General features: G+C 34.8%; 1 protein-coding gene across 3 annotated transcripts in view; it reads right to left on the bottom strand.

Moving 5' to 3' along the window:
- The window catches only part of LOC133526385 (Ig-like and fibronectin type-III domain-containing protein 1), a 330,345-nt gene extending 313,075 nt beyond the window's left edge, over positions 1-17,270 (bottom strand). For all 3 annotated transcript variants that reach the window (XM_061862992.1, XM_061862991.1, XM_061862993.1), the window contains exon 1: positions 17,097-17,270. The gene's annotated coding sequence lies outside the window, so the exon portion shown is untranslated. The remainder of the gene's footprint in view (positions 1-17,096) is intronic.
- Positions 17,271-17,758: the final 488 nt, after the last annotated feature.

Here is a 17,758-nt window from a genome sequence, read left to right as displayed (position 1 = left end):
TGTACTATTTATAACTTTATTTTTATATAGTTAAAGCATGATTTGCTTTGCTAGTGAAAAGGGTGTATTTTGGGAACAAAAGTGCGATATTAATTTTGAAATTTAGAAGCCTTAAGATGATTCATTCTTAAATTAAGTGTGAATTACTTAATAAAATCAGCGGGTACAATTTAGATACCTTACAATATGACAATGATGTTAAAGAATTGCCACGAAAATCTTAGCGCTTATTTCATTAAAATAATGTCTAGAATGCTCAAACGATGTATATTAATATAGGTTGCCACATGCGCACGTGAGAGACATCACTGGCCACAACATCTATTTGTAGATGTTTGTAGGTTTAGCGGGTCCCGCATTGCCGTTGATGGCTATAAAATCCGATATCAGCACGGCATTTCTTCGCGCATCGATGGCAAACAAAACGCAAATCTGAAGGAGGTGGTAGAGCACGAAGAAGACTTTCTGCTAAAGATTCTACAGCCAGTGAGAGACAGAGTACACGCAATGAGACAAAATAAAAACAACATTTTAACATTTCTGACGACACCACAAAACAATCTACGTAATTTAATCGGGTTCATTGTTGACCACCAAGCTTTGGTGGGGAACAACATACACCTACCGTTTTGACGTGGCGCTTAGGCCTTTTTAGAAGTAGGCAGTTCACTTTCTCAGCTACTCCTACTGAAAGCTCCATAAGACCATCTCGTTCGGTCAAAAAACTTTTCGTCACCCGTGGTATTTATTGTTCCGCCGACTTCGAATGATAGCGATGAGCGAGAATAAAAAAAAATATCAATTTGCGGCCCGATTCGAAGAACGATTAAGACACGTTTAAGATCTTGGAAAGATCTTTAAAAGATCGATAACTAAACGACATGTCAAAATTGATGTTTGTTGCGATTCCGTTGTAGTCCTTATAAGATCTATCTACGATATTTCTAACGACAAAGTCACATGGGTTGCCCGAATCGAGCTGCTTTTGACGACCGGTGTGGCCTAGTGGGTAGTGACCCTGCCTATGAAGCCGATGGTCCCGGGTTCAAATCCTGGTAAGGTCATTTATAAGTGTGATGAGGACGGATATTTGTTCCTGAGTCATGGGTGTTTTTATGTATTTAAGTATTTATAAATATTTATATATTATATATATCGTTGTCTAAGTACCCTCAACACAAGCCTTATTGAGCTTGCTGTGGGACTTAGTTAATTTGTGTAATGATGTCCTATAATATTTATTAATTATTTATTTATTCATTATTATTCTGTCAATTATACGACATACAAAGGATATCTAAATGAGAACTTATCTAAACCAGAACTTATTGTTATCGTATTTCATTCTTCGAATCGGGCCGTTGGTAGAAAGAGCAACATAATTCCAAAATTGTTATTTCGCAACCCTTTTAATATATATAACATGTACCAATAGGCCAAAATATTTAATAAAGTTCATCAGGAATTTTGGGATAACATATACTGATATTTGAGTTAACTTAAGGCTTCCGAACGTGCCATTGTCACTAATGTGTCTAAATATTGTTCCGATAATATAAAAATTTTGTAAATAATGTCATTTTCGCCAGAAACATGTCATTATGGAGGCCTTTTGAGTTACAAAATTGACAGGTTTGTCGTGACTGTCATATTATTTATTATGTAATTTTTTTCACTATTCATTTTTAGAGAAGAACATAAACATAAAATTTTCGATTGTTTTGTAAGTTAAAAATGTTACAAATTACAAAATTCTTTATTTCATTAAATACTGTACATATAATTTATGAGACGGTGTCTCTCGGTAACGAATATTGCCTGTGTTGGGAGGCACTCCACTTTCGTGATTATTAATAACTAATACTTAACTATACTATTTACAAAGATTTACTACCTATACTATTTACAAACAATATATACTACTTACAAAATCCAAAAAACAGAAATAAAACAGTCGCATAGAATTAGTTTAATTTTCCATTGACTTTACGATTGGCATTTGTCGATAACCAATTCCCATCTTGGCTACAGCCCCTTCTGTTTACACCCTACCATCCAATCTTATCACAAAACAGGAATGTCGTTTAATTTGGACATTCGGTTTTCGTCCAAGATCAGCTATTTTCTCCCTCGAAGTCGACGCGTCGACAAACGAGGTCATAAATCAACCTAAACGTTAAAAAGGACACAAATCCCCACGACAAATTAAAATGAATACGGTTTTTTTCCCTTAACTTTGTCAGGGATCAAGTAATAGGCAGTAGCGATTTGTTTCCAAATATTTTCATTTCACATTTTTATCGAGGTGTGTACGGCTGGTGACAGGCAACTAGCAAATCAGTAGCAAATTAGCCGCGTACCTAAATGTGCTTACGCTTAGAGTCCGTCTAAACTAACATGGACGTAAGGTGAAAATTTTATTCACAGTTCATTACTCTTCTGTCACACAATAGTTCTTGTAGTAACCGACCAAGCCACATATTTTGAAGTTAGGACGTGTAGAGTTAGAAGCTTGGCTCTACAAGAGATCTGATAACTTTTTGACGGTGCGAGCCTATGAATCATTTTACATGTTTTTTTTTTTGGTGGGGTCATATTAATATACAAAGAAATGAGAGCGAGTAAAAATTTAACATACAAATTTGCTACGCAATATACTTATTTTTTATAACAATTTTTAGCAACGAAAGCTAGTACAAGACACAAGTTTTAAGTTATTTCAGCTTAACTTCGTCTGTATAGAAGTGGATTTTTGGCGGCGGGTTCATGAGACTCTTAAGAGGGAAGAATAGCTTTTCGAATCTAACGAAATAACGGTAATTTTTCTATGAAATTCCATTTCGGGAGAAAACGGTTTCCAGTAACTAAACCTTAACAAATCACTTTTACACAGGTTTATAGTTTTCCCTTAAAAAAATTGTTTTGCAAATTTTGACAAAAAGAAAACCTACAAACCTAGTTTTTAATTGTGTCAATAACATACTAAAAATCATGGAGAATGGAAAATATTTATAAGTGGAAAAACGTTTTCACTTTTTGTGTGGACGATCTTCCCTCTTAGAATTAATTGAAAAAATTTGGCTCATGAAAACGCTTCTTTCTCATAACGTGAATAGCATCTCTAGTGTTACTGTCGACCGCAGCCCTAACAATGGTGTTTGTGCAGCAGTAAAATATTACTGAAACTCCGAGCTACAGCTACTGAGACAACGAGAACTTGAACAAGCAATTTGCTGGAACTAATTTAAGACATAAATAAATATTATAGGGACATTCTTACACAAATTGACTAAGTCCCCTTAGCCAAGAATCCTTGTGTTGTGGGTACTCAGACAACGATATATATAATCAAAAAATACTTAAATACATAGAATGGTCATGGGTTCCAATCTCGATAAGGGCTTTTATTTGTGTGATTAGCACAGATATTTGTTCCTGGGTCATGGATACTTTCTATGTATTTAAGTATTTGTATATTATATATGTCGTTGTCTGAATATCCACAACACAAGCCTTCTTTGGCTTACCGTGGGACTTAGTCTATTTGTGTAAGAATGTCCCTATAATATTTATTATTAATTATTATGATCTTTATTTTTCTTGTAACTTAGGCTAGGTTTTTATAATATGGATATAAAAGTAAAATACAAAAGTTAAACAAAAATACAAAATACATATAAACATATTATAAAAAACCTAACCTACCCTAGGTTAAACCTACCCTAGCAGCGGGGCAGGGCCCAAGCTGCCGGTGGTCAGGGCCGCAGAGAGAGGAACCGGCGTACTATAGTTTGTCAAAGGGCTATCTCATTTCAAACATAGACAGAGGGAGTCATACTATCTTTGTCTTACACTAGTACTAGCATCCAAAAGAAAAGGATGAGTATAGTTTTTATTGCTCTTATTTACTGACAAATTGGTTTGACCAACTATATATAATACGCGCCGTATTTGTGTAGCTACTATTATTATTTTATTTATTATTCAAATTAGTTACACAGCATTAGAGTATTTATACCAAGGCACTCGAACTATAAAACATTTATAAAAAAAATACAAACAAATAATAACAAAATACAAGATACGAGATAAAAAAACCATTTCAAACAAGGACATTCACATGATAACACTACTGACTCCATAGTCCGATAAAATAATTTAAATTTGGATATCAATTTCGTAAAGGATGTTAATTTTTGACATCCGCACTAAAGCTATGTAATTACGGGTAATCGCATACTCGTATCGTAACACATTGTGCACTCTTGCGCAGTCGGTTAAGCCAGGCATCCATTAATATTGAACATTTACCAAAAGAGCAGGGAACTCCTATTTTTTAAGTTGGGTAAGGAAATATTTGGTAAGTCTAAAAATTATGATTTAAAATAATTTTTTTACGGGTCTCCAGCAAGCTCGGACCTCCATACAAACGTAGTTACACTCTCATTTCAAAACAACTAGCTAGATTGCTCTAAAACGTTGTACTTATAATAGGATAAGGTATATCTAGTCCTGTAATTAGTTTATATAGCTTCAGATACCATAGTAACAGCGAATTTAAGTTTTTCATACAAAACTTTTAATCTGTTTATTTCATAAAACAACATGCAATTTTACAAGCTTACCTACTTATCTTAAATCAAAAGGATAAAAGTGTATACTTTTTACTTTTTTCGAATACCCATCAACTTTTGGGTGATATATTTCTACCCAGAGTCACGTGGACTTAAAATGGAAAAAGTGTCCCAAATAACTTTTTCCGTTTTGTTACACATTTTCACAAAAATGACACGCAAAATTTGTATGATAAACTGGGGACACCTTTTTATTTGTTTCAGTCAATAGTCCTCGAGATTCTGAGTCGTAGCAACCCAAAAATTGATAGTATAAAAAAAAGGAAAATTGTAATGGTAAAATGAGTATTTTTTTTCAGAAAACGTGGGCAAAGTTGCAGGCGAAGACCGCAAAGGCTAGTAATTTCTAAGCCTATAAAGGAAAAAAAGTGTCCCAATTTTTTCCCCGTTTTGTTACACACTTTCACAAAAATGACACGCAAAATTTGTATGATAAACTGGGGACATTTTTTTTATGTGTTTCAATCAATAGTCCTCGAGATTCTGAGTCGAAATAACCCATAAATTGTTAGTTAAAAAAAAGTAAATGGTAACGGTAAAGTAAGTATTTTTTCAGAAAAAACGCGGGCAAAGTCGCAGGCAAAAGTCGCAAATGCTAACATAAAATATTATAGCTAGCAGTGTGGCTGAGCCGTAAGCCGCCATTTTTTGCAATAATTTGCGAAACTCGGTGAATTGAGGCGTACCATCGTGCAACTTATTGGTTGACCTTCGTTGGCTTGAGGGTCGAGCGTAACTCTGTTCTGTTTACTTACTCATTTTGCATGTTTGTGACAATGTTTAGGTAATGTACGTAGTGACTTTGAGACTTTGTATTTTATGTCTCCCTAACTTTAACCTACCTAGTTAGCTAATTGAAGCCTAGAGCTAAATTTTATGGAAAATACCTAAGAATAAACAAAGAACGAAACATTGTGTTATTGACATAACGTTTTGAAAAAACGGAAAAGATTCAGAAAAAAATTACCATAAAGAATGGTTTAAAAATATTACCACTTTGAACTCATATTGAAAGATGTTGAAATTTTTCCATGCGGAAAATAATATAAGAAGAAAATAGAAGTGGAAATAACTTACCATAATTGAGGTAACTTGGGACAGAGGGGTAACTTTAGACATTTTTTTTACTATGAACTAATCGGGCTAGTTGAATAATTGCAAAGCATGCAAGCATACCTGATTCAGTAGGTGTTTCCTTCCTTATCACCCCCTTTTTATCCCATTTTTCAGATTTTTATTGGTATTAGAAAAATGGTTAAATAACAGCAAGTCCTTCATGCTTTCTTGCCGATGGGACTATAACTTCTGAAACTCATTAGTACAGTCACGTCTGAAAATATCGGTACAAAAAATGTGCCAAAAGTATGTACACACTACCTTAATATAAGGGCAATAAAGTCGTGTATACATATTTATGGCACATTTTTTGTACCTTTATTTTCAGACGTGACTGTACTAATAGGCAAGGTTCGGAACCGGTTTATAAAATACCGGTAAATACCGTTTTGTTTCGGTTTTCCTCCGAACTTTTATAAGAACGCGAACGGTTTAAGAACTTTATTGTAACCTAAAAAACCGGTTTATTCGACGAGTGACGAAAAGGCCGGCCGGCCTGGTAGTGTGCTATGTAAACATAGACACCGGCATAGGAAGAAACTGGTTTTATTGCTTTTAACCGGTTAATTTGGCAAGAACTGTTCTCATAAAAACCGGTTGATAAATAACGGTTTTTAGAGCGAAATCGAAATTAAAAGGGTTTGTGCCAAGAACATGATAACGCTTTGGAAATTTTACCGGTTTCCTAGTTTTGCTAATACGTAATATTGCTTACAGGTGCAGATGTATCAGCATTGATCTCAAGTAATCATCTAACATTGTGCATAGCTTATCAACATACAAGCTTTGATGTTTAGTCGATCGAAACTACTCGATTCCGCTTCCGATTCTCTTAATTGATTGCTAAATTTAATAAGCACGGTTAAGGTGTCGTAGGTTCTGAGAGCGGAGTTGTTTTTACCACTTTCTTAGATGACAATAATTGCCAAAAATTAAATTAGCAATCTTGAGGATTTTCTTCAGGGACTTCAGCGATTAGAATCCTGTTTTTTTCACTTTCGCTCCATAGAAAAAAAAACACGAACATAGGACTAAAACGCATTTGAAAACTTTGTAACAATTTATGGACAAAGGCTAATAATATAAAAAATGCTTCAAAAAAATATTTTAAAAGGAACTTACCGATTACCGTTTTTTTTTTACAACTTACATCAAATTAAAATTAAAAAACAGCAACAACAAACACACATGAAACATGATATGACGTTTTTTTGCAACACCTACTCTTTTTGATTAATTGTTTTTGTTTCCGCTACCCAAAGGTTGTCTGGAAGAGATCGCTCTTTAGCGATAAGACCGCCTGTTGTCTGCCTCTATCACTAATCAATTATTTTTCTTTGAGCTGTATCGTTTATTCAGGCGTGCCAATAAAGAGTATTCTATCTATCTATCCGCGGTCTCGAGCACGCACATCCATCTGGCTCATACTTACGATCAGTAAGCGTAAGAAAAGACTACAAGACTACGGGGCCTTAAAGCTAAACTTTCATAATTGGGTATAAATTAGGTTTATACCTCGAGAGACATATCTACTGCGGAGCCAATACAGTCCGGTTTTCGAGAGCAAAATCGTACAAACCCAAAACAAGGACATGTTACGGGAACATGGAAGTCGTAACGCAAATCAGGCATTTTTCATACGGGAAGTATATGACTCGTAACGCGCTGGCAGTAAGTGTGGGTTGAGCGCTGCTGCATTGAATGCGTTAAAGTCATAAATAATCAAGATTTTCTAATTATTTAGTATATAACTGCGTTGGATTGCGTGTGTAAGTATTATGAATTAAATGTAAGTGTTACAGCAAAGTATATAATATAGCCGCCGTAACTGGATTGAACCAGTTGCGTTCAAAATCAGTGTTTTCATTATTAATTTGTATGTTAGCATTGCTTTGGTATTAATAAGGTCTTATTATTATTATATTATTGCGAGCCTATTGTGTCGCTCTGCTGAGCAAAGCAAGCAAACGTGTTTTTTTTTTTTTTTACTTCCGTTAATTTCAAGGGTGCATCCCTGAGTTTAAATTAAGTAACTTTCTCAAAGACACCGGTATTCTAATTAACTCAATTTCGGAGATAATCAATAATTATTTTTTATCTTATAAGGCCTTTACGAGCGTGTACGCTTGCCTTAGGGCCTGTTTACATATTGATTAGTGTTCAGTACGAGTTTATACATTTGCTCCTAAACGTAAAGTACCTTTCTTTACATTGTAAATCTGTTTTTAGTTTTCTTTGTGGTGCAGTAAAGAATATTTACTTACTTACTATCTCGGACGATTGATGTTAGAAATAACATTGATATGTTACATTTTTCAATTATTTGGTTGAGTTAAATGTAATGTCCGCGTTACAACAACGCTATATGCAACATTGAATTACTTTTAATAAAAAATATTAAAAAATAGCAATTTTTTTTTTGCAGATTAACTATGCCATTTTGTTTCCTTAAACGTACTTAACCGATACCCCGAAGTTGACGGAATTCAATAAAAACACGGTATACGAGTATAAGGCACACAACGCAACGTTCTGCTTACTAGTTATCTTATGAATAAAAATAGAAACTTAATATATTTTTTAAATAGGTACCTTCTAGGCTAGGGGTCTCCAAACTTTTTTATCCGAGGGTCATATTGCGTCTCTAAAACTTTCGCGTGGGCCCAGACATTTAGTCATAATTGAAAAAACAAGAGCTTAAAATCAACAATTTTTGTATTTCTACAGCTACCAAAATTCGTAACAAAAACAAATATTGACATCAGGTACCTTTTTTAAAGTCACAGCAACGAATGTATACCTTTAATAGTAATTATAACGTTATATTTAGTATATTAAAGACACTTCCTTTGAAATCGAATATTTTAAACATACATTCATTACCAATGATTCAGGGAACAGTGTTTTAAAACTCCTATCTTTTAATTAAATAGAAACCTGTCGTTTGTAAGGTGCAAAGGACAGGTTTCTCACATCACGTCCTTTTAGTCTTTTTTGTAACCTAGGTCCTAAAGCTCCGAGTTTAATAAAAGACTGAAAGCTAAAGTCTCACGTAGTGAGTATTTAGGTTAATGAGACTGAATCTTACCCGCGCGTGTAGAAAAACCTTGGCAGTTACCGGTGTTAAACATACGGGATGGTTTTCCACGATTAGCACACCCGGTTTGACGGGTGCAATTTTGTTTGACGTTTAAATCTTAATAGAAAAAAAAATACCTAGTTTATTTAGTATCACGATTGGGTACTTCACACATGTTGAATATTATAACAACATTTAGCTAAGTGGATAAGAAATGAGCCATCCATTATATATTTTTTTTAACTTTCAAAAAGAAAAAGGTACCATGTAATGTGACGTCACATTACAATATAATTTTTTTAAAGGCGTTTCAATCATCGAGTGCGAGCGTCATACTTTGACTCTCATTTCTGACCTTTGTGTTGCTTAAATGCCTCAAGGGCCTATTTTAGATATAAGCTAGTTATAGTAATCATCTGTATATATCCATTATGTATAAGTATTGTTATTGTAAATAAATATATTTTGTTTTTGATGCCATGAGTCCTATATAGACATTTGATCCTCAAGAAAATCAAAGTCAATAGACATTATTGTACCTTACCCCATCTACTACTAAACTAATTAACTAAAATTTCAACCAGGATTAAATAAAAATAGGAAAATAAATAAATTTGGCCATGTGATCGTCTAGTGTATTTACGTTGTGAACCTTAGTACCCTTCGTCTTTTATGTGAAACCTGATACGATTTGGATTTTTCAAAACTATCCCTAAATATCCTATGAATTTGTAAATATTCCTACTGTATATTTTTATTAACACTATTGCTAGACAAATAAAAAAATAGTAAATAATATATATTTTTTAGAATTTATCTCCTACCGGGCCCTACCGTGACCAGTTACCGTGTACAGTAGTAAGCCCTTTTTGTTTGTAATTTAAAAACTTATATTTTCCTTTTAATATATCTCTTCGCTAACCTAGCTAGCTAAAGGAAAATATGTATTGTAACCATAAGTAAATATATTGCAAAGAATAGTAAGTACAAACATACTTTATCTACTGTCACGCCCGGATGAAGACGGGTCTCTAAGCTAATTAATACCCATTTTATTTTATTTTATTTTATTTTTTATAGGTATTCCTAAGCACTATGTAATATTACTCTACCAACGTTTCGTAACCTAATTTCAGACGAGAAGAAACGCCAAGAAACTCATCTGAATGTACTATTAATGTATGGAATACTGAAAACAATCGTCTATTAAATATGACTTTATTTACCCTTTAATTCCCCAGTTATAGAAAAGCTCAATTGTCACTAGTGAACTGCTCCGCCGGTCACTAGCTCCCTATAACAAAATTATTTAGTATGTCCTCAAATAACTTTGTTCCCCTATCTCACCCAATGTAAAAATATATAAACCTTCAATCATATTTAATGTACGAGCCTCAGTAACCCATCCATATGCTACTGAAGATAGATTTTAATTTATTTTGTAATTAAAGATAGTTAAAACTCTAATGATTTTAGTTTTGTATACAATCAAACTAAATGTGAAAGAAAATAAATAAACCTAACACCCAAATAATGACTCTACCCTAACTCTACCCCAAATTCACCTATTCTAATGTGTGTAAAACTAGAGGCGAACCTCTATTTTTACAGGGAGGAGTGTGTGTGTGAGGGACCCTAATTTAAGCTCTAAACGTTCGGCCGACAAAACCGAGGTATAGCAAACCCTAGTGTCTGTGTGATTGCCTCCCCCCATCTGTGTTAGCCGAAGCCTGGGTACAGATGAATAAGGCGCCCTAACCATGTATATAATGTGTATAAATAAATATATTTAACAAGACAACGCTTCTTCAATTACCAACAGATTTCAATGAGTAAGGATTACTCCTAATGGTTCACACGTGAGACCCTCATATCCCTCTGTCAGACCTTGAAGAGAACGTAAGAGGTATAATCGTCACCTGTGTTGGTAAAAAGGCTGACGCCAGGCCCCTCTCGCGACCTGGACCTAACTCTCTACTGGATTCCCGAGTAAACCTGCTTGTCACCGTCAGGTTAGGTGTACTCGGTAGGTTGACCATGCAACCTGACACTGAACTGGCTCTAAAATGCAAAAAATCCACAAAAATAAATAAGTATTGACACTAAAATAACAATTGAACAGTCTGACAAAGAGCAGCATAGTAGCTACGCAATGTCAAACATTCAATCGTCAAAATAACAACCTTTGTTTTTACGTCTACGAATAAGCCAGAGAAAGTGACAATCCGACGGTCAAAAATATAATAGCGGTCCTGGCTTAAACTGAGCTATTTATAACTTTCGGCAAACGCTCCAGACGTGTTAGACGCGTCTCTCGTACTTATCGCAGGGTAAAGGCACCAATAGTCAACCCCTCCACGAAATTTCTATGTTCAAGAACGTCTCATTTGCCCACTAATTGACCAATAAGAATTATGAATGTATTTACTCATCAATAATTTAATAAAGGTTAATTTTTACAAAGAATAAAACGTAATTTAATTTAGCTTATGGAAATATTTCATTAAATATAATGCAAGGGCCTTTCCGCCAGCAATCAGCCTCCCGTCTACCAAGACACAGCCTTTAAGTACCCAGTCTACAGCCATCCCATTTTAACGCCTGGCTATTGGGTTCCGAGTTCCGTGATCTCAGTGTCCAGTGGTCAGCCACAGGATGACTACTGAGTATTTGATGTATTTCAATGAAATAAAGTCATAATAATGTAGATATTTAAAGGTGCTTGATTTAACGACTTACATTGCATTTGAAAATAATAAAAATCTTGAAACCTATGCTCAGCCTCTATCGGCTGAACTCTGGGTCCACGATCCCTTTAAAATTACTGCCTCAAACCCAGTAATCGGCTAGGGCTTACTTTAATATGGATTTATATTAATTTTTTACTTTTTCCAGATAAATTAAGTATTAATTACGTGAAGCAGAGCACATGCTTTTAAAAAAAATATCACAATTCGGCTGCTAACGTCTGATCAAAATACCATGTGACGCTCCAAAAAAATGGCGCATATGACATATCCCTTCATGTCAGAAGACAGCACTTCTTTGAAGTAGTGTTGTGGTTTATGCTAAACAATTCTTTTAAAAATTAAGTTACTTTTCAATTCATACTTTATTAATCTATAATAACATCTACTTTTGGCACACTGGTGCATGGCTCAGCACTGATGCCTTTACCTTATACGTTTGACTAATTTATTACCCTTTAAACTCGAGTACCAATCACTTTTTCTGAGTAACGACCCACTACGAAATATGATTTAGTTAAAGTCTTTGTTTGTTGTTTAGAATTTCTCGTGAGAATATTTTGCTTCTATTCCATTAAACTTACGGAATTAATTTATTAAATATATACATACTATTTACTAGTATTTTGATTAATATTGGAACATAATAATTGAGGTTTTTAGTTTATGAAAATGATATGGACCGATTATTTGTGTCAATTATTTTTACATGTTAACTAGATCTGCTAGTGCGTCTAGTTACATTATTTACAAAAAAACCGACCACCGAGTCGGACTGGAGCACCGAGGGTTCTGTACAAACCTGTAGGTATATATTATTATATGATGTAAGTAACTAAAAATTTACGGTTTTCGCAATTTTTCCTTTATCTGTGCTATAAGACGTTGCTTCGTACTAAATTTCAATATTCTGAGTTCACAGGAAGTACCCTGTAGGTTGGCTTGATTCCCTTGTGAGTGTCGAAAATTTGCGGAAATTTGCGGCATAAACGGCTGTATCTTTTGATTTCGTTGGCTTAGAAGTTTGATTTTTTTCACAGCTCCAAGGGACCTAGACCTGAGTATTTGATATAAATTCCAGCATGATACCTCCACGCGTTCCTGAGAAAAAGGGTCTTGACAGACAGACAGACGGACGGACAAAGTGATCCTATAAGGGTTCCGTTTTTCCTTTCGAGGTACGGAACCCTAAAGACTGTCAAGTAGCCAATTAGAGTTAGACCAAGATAAGTCTACAATGATTTTAATGGCACACGCAGTTCAAGTGTTATTTATACGTCATAATTTAATAGAGGTTTGTACATTTAAAATAACACTTGCACTGTGTGTGTTATCAAAATCGTTGCAGACTTATCTAGGGCTGTTCTATACATTTCGTAGCTTGGAATCATCTTTTAAGTATAAAATGTACTTGAGGCAGATGGTCCCGCTAAAATAGAGTACTTGACTACAAGACAAATCAGTTTCGCTTTTCGAACTGTCAAAACGATCAATTTAGAGTTTCATTTGTCCACTAACTACACCAACTGTTTGGACTAAATGTTGACAGATAATGCCGTGTGCTATTAAGTCCGCCTTTTGTAACTGTATATTTATACTGTACAATAAAGTAATAAATAAAATAAAAATCTTGACATGCCAGAAGAACTTTTGATGTATAGCAACCCTAGTCGTGCTTCAAAGTTCTACCAACATATCGAAATATGTTTATCCACCTCTATCGCTCAAATACGTAAGAGCGATAGAGAGGCAGATATCGAAATATCGATTATAGTTTTTCAGAGTGCGATCCCCAATCAACCAGGATTATATCAAGAGTAGGTTTCGTTTCGATATTAATGGAAATTGATCACTTGATCAGAGGGCCTACCGCGAACCACGTTCGACGTGTTACCTCTCTGTCGCACTTGTAAATTCGTACGTAAGTGTGACAGCGAGGCAACACGTCGAACGTGGTTCGCGGTAAGCCCTCAGCTCTCAGGCTATTAATACACTTCTGTATTGTGGTATGAGCTCACTCGTGTTAGGGAATAATAGTCTCGTCTTAATATTTTTGAGTGCGTTAGTGAAAATGTAAGTATTTTGTTGACTTGTAACAGCCCTTGACGCGTAGTTGTAGAATAAATAATTGAATTTTGAAGGTCTTCGTTTTAACTCGAGCAAACTGCTTTTCGAATTTCTATACTGAACCCCTAGTGTAAATTTATTCGATGGCGTAACGTGACGTACGCGTTTGCGTTAAGTCTCATTTTGTATGGGATTTTGAGTTTCCAAAACGTCCCGCTTGGCGCGCTGTTTCTAAATCCCATACAAAATGAGACTTAACGCAAACGCGTACGTCACGTTACGCCATCGAATAAATTTACACTAGGGGTTCTAAAGACCTTGCGTTAGTTGCATTAAGATTAATAAGCATTAAAAAAAATACTTAGAGTTAGACCAAGTTATGTTAGCGGCAATTTTTATAGGGAGCTTGCATGAACTGTAGGAGGCAGCACAGATTTTTGGCGCGAAGCGTAAATGTGATGTTTATTGTTCCTAGTTAGCCCACAAGATGGCAGAACCTACTATGCACAAGAAAACTCGTGACGTGTAAATGTACACGTTTATGGTTCCGATTCAAGCCACAAGATGGCAGACCCTCCAACGCGCACGGTCCCTATAGCCCTGTGCAAGGGTTCTTCGTTAAGTCTCATTTTGTATGAGATTTAGAAACAGCGCGCCAAGCGGAACGCGTCACGTCAGATGAAAACAATACATGATCAAATAATGTCCCATGTAAAGCCTAACCCCCTTATTAATAAACCTCTACTAAAGATAACAAGCCGCTAATAATCGTTTGTCCCTTTCCGACGTATCGGTATGATGGAAAGGGACAAACGATTATTAGCGGCTTGTTATCTGTAGTAGACCTTTATTAATAAAGGGGTAAATGGCTCAACAATTAAAATCCGTGACTGTAAGAATAGTGTAAGGTAAAAATTATCATGTTTATTAGACTTTGATATGTCTGTTGTGGTCAAAAATTATGGATTCACCTCTGTGCTGTAGCAGAAAAAATTGTTCTTGAATAAAAATATACAAAAAAATTACCTAGGGTAAACCGTCTATTACTGGCCACCCTCCAATTACTGACCATCTTGTACTAAAATGGAAAACAAAGAATTCTATTTGTTTATTTTCACAATTTAAATAAACTAAATAACTATCGTTCTGACGATTAACTTAGATTGTGTGATTATTAAACAGAATCCATTTTTGTATAAGGTGGCCAGTAATTGGAGGGTGGCCAGTAATAGACGGTTTACCCTACTAACATTCTGTCATGATCTTATCTTCAAACAAAAAGTTAACCTATAAAATGTGCATTTTTTTATTGAATTTACATTTTTTCTGTTAATTTTTTTACAATGAGCTTTTTTTATTATATAGGACGCAAACGAGCAAACAAATCGCCTAATTGTAAGCGATCACCGACGCGACGTCCATGGACACCCGCAATACCAGGTTGTAAGTTGTAAGTGCGATGTCTGCAGTTAACATGGGATTCCGCTCTTTAAAGGTTTGAAGGTCGTATCGGTCCGGAAATACCGCATTATACTTAATAACGTAACTACAATAGGACAATTATGATTTAGGTGTCCGAGTTCAAATAATAAAAACAAACTAGTGCCGATGACTTCTAATAACACAATCATCTATTGAGGATTGTCTATTGTTCTTATTGGCTCAATATTTGTAAACACATTGGACAAACATTTGATCAAGCAAGTGAAGCAAGTAAACAATGAGATAGAGTCTTGGCTATTTTTTGTAGAAAAAAATGATTTTTCCTATGATACTGTAGAATATAAAATACTAGAAACATATCTATTAAGTAAATCAAAAAACATATTGTGTGTATCGCATGTTGGATCTATTGAGATGAAAAAATTCTCTTTAGATCCATTTTGATAATAGTATAATTTAATGGATCTAATGATATAAAGAATTTTCCCTATAGATCCAGTTTTAACTGTCAACATAAATATTTGGATCTAACAAGAAAAACATTTCTCACTAGATCCATTTTGGATCTATGGACTGGATCTATCGAGAATGAAGGAATTAGAATAAGGGCCGATTTGGACGGCACTCGAACTCGCATGCGATTTTAGTTACATTGCGGACTATTGAGGTTACAACTAATTCGGCGACCGATCAAATACCGCAATGTAATGAAACTCGCATGCGAGTTCTCGCACCGTGTAAATGAGCCCGTGTATTGTCGTCATGGTAAATTTTATTTACTTGTTATTTAATTTTTGTTATTTTATTTGGTCACCTGCAATAATTTACGGGGTGAATATAATAAGGAGCAACTTTTACTATGGGACCTAGCCCGAAATCGTGAAAAAAATTGGCTGATTCATACATTTTGGCTGTGTGACCTTGACAGTTTCTATGGGAGAGTAAACTTTTTTTTTGCGATTTCGGGGTTGGTCCCATAGTAAAAGTTGCTCAGTAAATAAACATCCTGTATGTATAGTTATATTATAGATAGGTATACTATATTTTGTATGCCAAAAGGCAAATAATGAAAGACTTTGTATATAACATCTCTATATTATTTTACTCGTGTTTTGACAAATAAATTATGTTATCTTTTTTTTCCTTAAGAAAAGTCGTGAGGTTTTTCAAAAGTCAGTATTTTTGCGCAGGGGTGCTAAGGTAATAATTTTGCTGACTGTACCTGTGCCAAGTCACACTCTTCCAGTTAAGATATTTGGCTAGATGTTTGGCTTAGGCTGACATATAAATAATACGACAGATAGTTATATTATATACTTATAATAAAGTACTAGATAGTCTAGATACCTATTTTTCCAACAATTTATCTAAAACGTACATTTTTGTCAATTAAGCGTATATTGATTCAATATACTTACCTATTATTTATTTCGGTTTCGAAAAAACGAAAATAAAATATTGTAGAGGAACTCGAGAACAAGTCAATTAGGTAAGTAAACATTACGATATTACACATTTTTACTGGTTATTCCAATTTTCCTAACAAACTATTATTAAATCACTAGTTGTATACGTATATTTCCCACGAGGAAAAAAACGTCGTTGTTACAGTTTTCTTATGGATCATTTCAACAATTTTCTAAATAACTACATACCTATAGGTACTTAGAATAAAAAAATATGTCGGTCAAAAGTTGCGCCAAAGAACAATATATGTGTTCCTTAGGGTCTCTGTTTTAATTAAATGAATGAAGGTAATTAATTATATTTTCCGCTATCCGAAATGAAAATCTAAACGCACGTAAAACGACGCCCAAAAACACCACAACTAACAAAAACATCTTTAATTAAAAATTCTACCGAAAGCGTATCAACGAGTTTCCGATAAAAAATACCTATTGTGCTATTACCGTCTAACAATCTTTTCCTTACTTTTACTTACACAATCGACAAGAATTTAGAATAGTTACAATTTTTTTACGTAAGTATTATGTGCACTATTCAACCAACCTGATTATTTCTGTTTGATTCAAATCCTGGCACTGCACACAGAAAAAAAAAACAAAAACAAAGATGGCACTTCGATATTTTGAAATTCGAATTGGTTGGAACACTCGCGGTTTAAGAGCGGAGCGGACGAACGCGAGCGTGCGGCCGCCTCGACGCTAAGCCACAGACTGGGGGCTCACTGCCGTTTTCCGACTATGCAACCTGAAAACAATGAATCGTTTCGGTTTATACCTCCGTAATTAATACGGAGCTAACTTCAACCAACTATAATCATTAATTCTACCTAATTAGGATAGGGTAAGGTCGGAAATTGTGTGGAAACAGTTAACGGATCGGTAGAGAAGGGTTGGTTTGTTTGTAAAAGATGTTTGGCAGTTTAAGAGCCCTTAATCCTTGGAGCGTTCTCCGATTTCACGAAATAACGCTCGATAGATGGCGTTGGCGCTCGGTACGCGAGCGCCGGCAACGCGACGCGCGTTTCAATGCAGACTAGAATAATCTTGATAGTTTTCAATATAATTTCAAGCAACATTAATTTTAGTGTTATATGATATCATATGGGCACTCTTTATTTTATTTTATATGCACAGTAGTTTTTTTTATGTACACTACTACTAAGTGTACAGACTACAGAGTGTACTATAACCCTTGCTCTTTATTCT

The sequence above is a fragment of the Cydia pomonella genome, chromosome 16 (assembly GCF_033807575.1).
Source record: "Cydia pomonella isolate Wapato2018A chromosome 16, ilCydPomo1, whole genome shotgun sequence".
Lineage (NCBI taxonomy): Eukaryota > Metazoa > Arthropoda > Insecta > Lepidoptera > Tortricidae > Cydia > Cydia pomonella.
This window is presented reverse-complemented; position numbering and strand designations above follow the sequence as displayed.